Genomic DNA, 6,653 nt, shown 5'->3' on the forward strand with positions numbered 1-6,653 from the left:
TAAATACATTGAATGGCTTTTTTTGAACAATCTCCAATTTCCCCCCATCGTATGTGAATGTTTAATGTACATAAATGCATGATTTATGGCAATTTTAATTAATCATTTAAACCAGCACTTTACATGAGAATTAATAATTAATATAAATACATAGAAAATGAATAAACAAAAAAACGAAATTACTAACATTCACATTTTGTTTATCAAACCCTTCCCTTTTCTTTTCCTCTTAATCTCACTTTCAATTCTTCTCTCTCTCTCATGTCTTCCCCTCAATACTACTCCCCAATGCACAATCTAATAAATGCGACAATTGGATGGACAATCAAATTAAAGGTAATCGACGCATGTCCGAGCGGGATCTAACTCGCATGGGTGGCGCCGAATCAACAAAATCTCTCGGCGGCATCGGTGGCCATGCCACAGCACATAGCCTAAGTCTCAGCCAGCACTTGAACAACAGTCACAGCATCAGCAACAGTAATAGTAGCATCCTTAATCCCTTAGCTGCACACCTGCCCAATAGCAAATCGGTGCCGGCTTTGCATCATCATACGGGATCTGGTACCATATGTAAGTGAACTGCACACTCCTTTTCCTGCACACTCGTCCTCCCACAAATTACCATATACACGCATTCAGCTCAATCTAATCGATAGTTAAGCCAGTCTCTCTAATTGAATCTTTTTCTCATTCTCCTCCCTTACATAGCTTTGGCCAATTCCAAATCACGCAGCACGCACAGTTTACATAACAACACATCAGCAGGAGGAGCAGCGGCAGCAACTGGAACAACAATGGGCGGAGGAGGTCAGCCAAATGGCAATAGCCACAACATGGCAAATGGAATGGGAAATGGTTTGGGGAATGCAAATGGCAATGGCAACGAACAAGGCTTCTATCAAAATTTGAGCGTATACCGTGCACAAAATCAAAGTCAACCGATGTTAAATGAAAGGTATGTACACACATACATACATATGCATGGATGTGACGAGCAGTGGATGACACAGTCAGCTAAATGTGTGTGGGTTGGGGTGGGTGTGGTTGCCATTGTTTGTGGTTTACTGCGGTCAAGGTATGACCGTTTAATATTTCAGTTGCAGTTTCGCTGACCATTGTAAAACGTTTGTGTTTTCAAATGATTTGGCATGTTTTCGGGGGACATGTCAAAATCAGACTCGATTTAAATACATCAACTGTTTTAGAGATGCAAATCGATGTTATTTACTTTCATTTAATATTTACCATAGCTTGCCAATAATATTTTACTCTGAGCAAGAGATTAATTTTTCATTTTGTAAGCATGTCAGTGAACTGTCTATTAAATTTTATAGATTTTATTTATAAATGAGTTGAAAATACGGTTGTAAATTCATTTTAATAGACTCTAGAAGATTGTAGTAGTCAACTTATTGCAATCTGTTGAAAAGTTTTACGAGTTTTACTTTGAATTGGCTAAAATTCTTAGATTTGTGTGATAAATCTTACTTAATTTCCATTCAAATATAGATTTTTAAAAGTTTATTGAAGTCATTAATTTAGTTTCTGTGTAAAATTAAATGCAGTATTCATTAGGAATTGTACGAATTAGACCTGTACAGACAAGTGGCTTCAGCTCTTAAGTGTATGTGCATATATCAATCACAGATTTTCCCACGCAAATAGCCAAATCGGTAAATTATTCAGTGATACGACATATGTATGCTTGTATCTGAGCCAGGTGTATCTACAATCCTCTTGTGAAATCTTCAAGGCATTTAAATAATTGATGTTTTCGTTGGCTGTGTGGGTTTCTCTATCGGTGTGTGTGTGTTAAATTGTTGTCTTTCTTACATGTCCTGTGTGTAATTCTAGGATGACTTTGCATTTAAAGAAATTACTTTATGGTTGTATACCCATTAAAAGTGAATATCAACAAGTAGAAATGAGCCATGTACGTGAGTAATTATAACATGCGTATTCTCTGTTAATGTTAATAATAATTGGAACCACCACCACCTTCAGACACTCCACATATATACACACACACACACACACACACGCTCTGTTCAGCAATCTTCACTAAAAGGCACTGGACTTGTGATATATACATAATTATGCCGGATTGTGAAAGCCTCTATTAATAATCGTTTTATTGCGTTTTCACAGACCGCCCATGTCCTCAAATGCCGCCATGAGCAATTACAATGGCAATTCCCCGCTTGTCGCCGCCGGCACACTGTCACCTCAACAACATCAGCCTACGCCGTACCAGCAACAACTTGGTAATCTGCCACCCAGTCGTCCAGTTTCCGCTTACTATCATAGTCAACAAACAGCCCAGCAGCAACTTCAACAACAACAACAACAACAACAGCAGCAGCAACAACATGCCCTGCAGCAGCAACAATTTGCCCATAGCAGCAGCAATTTGAATGGCCAACAGCAGCAGCAACAGTTAACCTTAAACAATCGTGGCAAAAGCCAGCCAAATTTCCAACACACTTTACGTATGCAGCAAATGATGGCTCCTTCAATGCCAAACATAAGCCACATGTATCAACAGCAGCAGCAGCAGCAGCAACAACAGCAACATCATACCTTGCAACAACAACAACAACAGGGGCAACAGCAGCAATTGCCTCCCATGAGCAGTAGCCAAAGTATGCAAAATGTCAATGACTTTGCCGGAGGCTATCCAAATGGTGTACTCGAATATCATCAAGCCCGTCGCAGTCAACTCCATGAACCGCAGCCAGCAACACTGTATGAACAGCAGCAACCTTCACCCAATTTCATCACATTGCCACCGAAACCGCTGGGTGGAGCACTTCAGTCGCCGAATAAACCGAGTGCTTTGCCACCCTCAACTGCCCCGAAGCCGCAACAGCAACAGCAGCAGAGATTATCCCATCATGTGATGGGTGAGGATAAGCCACCATTACCACCAACTGCCACACATCCCCTGTACAAGGCCACACAGCAGATAGCGCCTGGCATGAATTATGTGGCCAGCACTTTGGATCCACCCAAGGGAAGCTATGTGCCTGGAGGTAATCCACTGCAGGCGAATCGTCCATCCCAGCATACTGGCAGCAATCCGTGGGAACGTGAGGAGCGTGAAAAGGATTTGGAAATGCGACGAGAGCATATACGCCAATGGCGAGAACAGCAAATTAATGAATTGAGTCAATTGATTTCACGCTCACCTCAACAAGAAGAGCAACTGAAGACCTTGATTCTGGAACGTGACTTTGAACGGCGGGCGCAAGAACTGCAAGAGCAAGAGGATCAGGATCAAGAACAGCAATACGACAAGGAAAACAATGTGCAAGAGTTGATACGTTTGGCGCATGGACAACAGCAACAACATTCGAGTGCCATACAAACACCACTGACCACATATCGCCAGACAGAGATTAAGCTGGCCGAGATCACTGACTCGAGCAACGGATCTGGAGCTGAGATGTCACAACCACCACCACCGCCACCAGTTTCGCAGCAAACTCAACCCAAGAGCATACTCAAGCATAATCGTTATTCCGAGGGAGGAGCGGGTGGCCTAGGCGGCACCACTGCCCCCTCATCACCCTCCAAGTCGCAAAAGTCAGCTAGTTTTGCCGATGAACGTCACTTGCATACAGAGCATCCCATATCCAGTTTGGCCAAGGAAATGACTCATCTCTCAATGTTGGATAAGGATAACAATAATGAGCAATTGGATTCCGGGACAGTGCCTCCACCACCGCCGCCAGAACGTAATAGTTCGTATCTCATAATGTCACAGCAAAAACTGAGAGGTGGAACTGGTAATTCCACTACCAACCCCACCACCACATCCACATCCATGGGACTGTTAAAGACGGCAACCAATAATCTGGAGATTAAAAAAGCTTCTCTATTGAATACCCAGAATAATAATAATCATAATTTAACCAACAACAACAATAATAACACAATGCAGGCATCTCCAATCAGTGCCATGGAATTGAATGCTGCCTATGTATCGGCCAGCAGTGGAATGATTCAGGGGCTGGGATTAGGATTGGGGGGGAACACCACCACCTCCTTTGCCACCTCAAATGCAGAGGGACAACAAAAGAGTAAGTTTCCATGACGAGGATAACACTGCCCAGCAACAGCACCAGCAACAATATATGATTGATAACTATGGCTTGGAGCATTTGGATTTGGATACCATCAGGGAAGATTCAAGTGTAAGTAAGAGTTACTTATTTTATTGGACGATAGGTTATAATGAATTAATTTTACTTGCAGTATAATATTGATGCCTCCATGCTACCTTCAATGCCATCGACACCAGATGCAGCCCTCTGGAATACCACAGTGCAATCTACTCCTGGAGTTATTGGTGCCCAAGAGGTCTATAGGTGAGTGAATCGAAATCATCGAAGTGTCGATCGTAATATCATTTCCTTAACTTCCACAGAGATCCACGTCAAAGGCGTCTGGCCGAGAAGCAACAACAGCAGCAACAACAACGAGCTGGTGATGGGGTGCCCGAGAAGTTGTCATTCAAGGAGAAGATGAAAATGTTTGCTCTAGAATCTGGCGAAGATAATACTCCTAAGGATAAATTGAAAATATCCCGTGCCCAGCGAGATATTGATGCCGTGCACTGAACGTATAGCGAGTCACCACATCCATTTGCTGTCATGTACATAACCGATAACCGCAACCTTCATTCACTTCAATATTTTTGAAAGGGGCCAAGTTAAAACCACAACCCTAAATATACAAAATACATAAATTTATATACATATAGAATTGGAAATCCTAACGAATTTTGCTAAGCACTTATAGTTACATATAAATGGCGTTACATTAGCAACCACAAAAAACAACAAACAACATAAACAAACAAAACAAAACAAAAATTGTTAAATGAATTCAATTAGCGAAAAGAAGAATCAAATTATAATATCTACAATTAAGTGAAATACAATACTATAACGACAGCCTAGAAAAGGGCAACGAACGAGTTGGGCGAGCCACATTTGTAAAGCGTTTTAAACAAAGTACATAAATCTATATATAGATATATATATATATATATATATTTACCTGGGAATTGTGCGGAACAAGAATATCTATGTATTAGATATATATATATAATGTTAGTTACTCTTACTATTAGAAAATTACCAAGCCACAATATCAGCAACAGAAACAACAACAAATGAACTTAACCAACAACAAAACAAATGGTCCAATTATTCAATTATTGAAATCTATATAGATATATACATATATATATATTTAATATATACACATACACACAAAAAAACAAGAAACAAGAAGAAACGAAAATATTGAAAATATTCACATACATATATTTTTAATTAAACAAAAAGGAACAAAAACAACAAGAAAACAAAATACATTTTCGTAAACCTTTTTAAATTCAAACAATGATTGAAAAAAAAAAAAAACAGAAACAAATGTTAATTATGCATAGACCTAATTGAAAAGTACCAATTTATATCAAATAGGATTTCACTACCGAACCTAATGGCTTTAAAAACAAAATAAAATACATATTAACTGTAAACATATATTGTATATTGTATTGATTTCCTTGTTACATATATGAAATTTTATTCGAAATCACAAAACCCACAAAGATTACCAAAATTTATTTTTGTGCATTCCAAGTATTTCAAATATATCTATATACATACATATATGATGAAGAGCCCTAAATTATATAATACATAAGAAGCGATTTATTTTTACAAATGAAAAATATAACAATTACAATGGGAATACGAATGAAAAAAAAAGAAACGAAGAGGAAAATTTATGTATATCTTTTAATTCAACTTTAAGTGACTTTAGTTTAAACAAACATATATATATATCGAAAATGGCAAACAAATTGAGCAACATATTGTGTGCATAAATTATGCAAATTAAAAAAGTTAAATATATTAAAAAACAAAAACATATTAATTCAATTTAAATTTTTTTTGATGAGGAAATATTTAAAGTCCTCTGAGTCCTTTTTTGTTATGCAGAAGTATTTTTTAATTACTTCTTATTTGAAATAACATAAGGACTTACTTATTAGGAATCGTTGACCTGCTACTGAAACCAATAAATCCTGATTTCATAAAGCTCTCTAGTCTATTCTCAGACTATTACAAAAGTTGATCAATCTGCATTCAATTCTAGAAGTTAAACATTCATTTTGTTTAAATTTCCCTACTTGGTGTCTTTAATTATGTTGAATTGTCCTTTAATTGTTTTATATCACATTTTTAAAGCGATTAGAAACTAACCAAAACACATTTTGAAAAAGGAAGCAGGAAGCACTCACTTTCACATTAAAAAGTAATCTTCTAAAGTGCATTAAGACTCCGAAAACTACTACTTCTGTATTTCTTTTGTGTTTTTTAACTGAATATCTAATAGATAACATGGTAATGGTTATCTGGGATAGGCCAAATGAGAGTATTTGACCTGAGCAAGTAAGAGGCAAACATCGGACGCATTCATATATGAATAAATATTTATATTGCCTACTTTTTTCGGACCATTATCAGTATATCAGCATTAGAAATGTTTATTCAAGCCAGACTTTTCTTGTTGCCATCTTATATTAATACACCAAAATTTGAATTAACACCGAATAAGGTTTATTTTCATGG

At 37.7% G+C, this 6,653-nt stretch overlaps 1 protein-coding gene across 2 annotated transcripts in view; it reads left to right on the forward strand.

Moving 5' to 3' along the window:
- Nucleotides 1–4,373, forward strand: part of cno (adherens junction formation factor afadin) — a 44,642-nt gene extending 40,269 nt beyond the window's left edge. Inside the window, exons 16-19 of one of the 2 annotated variants that reach the window (XR_011033638.1) lie at nucleotides 337–573; nucleotides 712–958; nucleotides 2,152–4,199; nucleotides 4,261–4,373. The gene's annotated coding sequence lies outside the window, so the exon portion shown is untranslated. Of the gene's footprint in view, nucleotides 1–336; nucleotides 574–711; nucleotides 959–2,151; nucleotides 4,200–4,260 lie in introns of those variants that run through there. The other variant, XM_068301750.1, reaches the window with a different exon arrangement.
- Nucleotides 4,374–6,653: the final 2,280 nt, after the last annotated feature.

The sequence above is a fragment of the Drosophila tropicalis genome, unplaced genomic scaffold, assembly GCF_018151085.1.
Source record: "Drosophila tropicalis isolate 14030-0801.00 unplaced genomic scaffold, ASM1815108v1 contig_878, whole genome shotgun sequence".
In the NCBI taxonomy this organism is placed as follows: Eukaryota; Metazoa; Arthropoda; class Insecta; order Diptera; family Drosophilidae; genus Drosophila; species Drosophila tropicalis.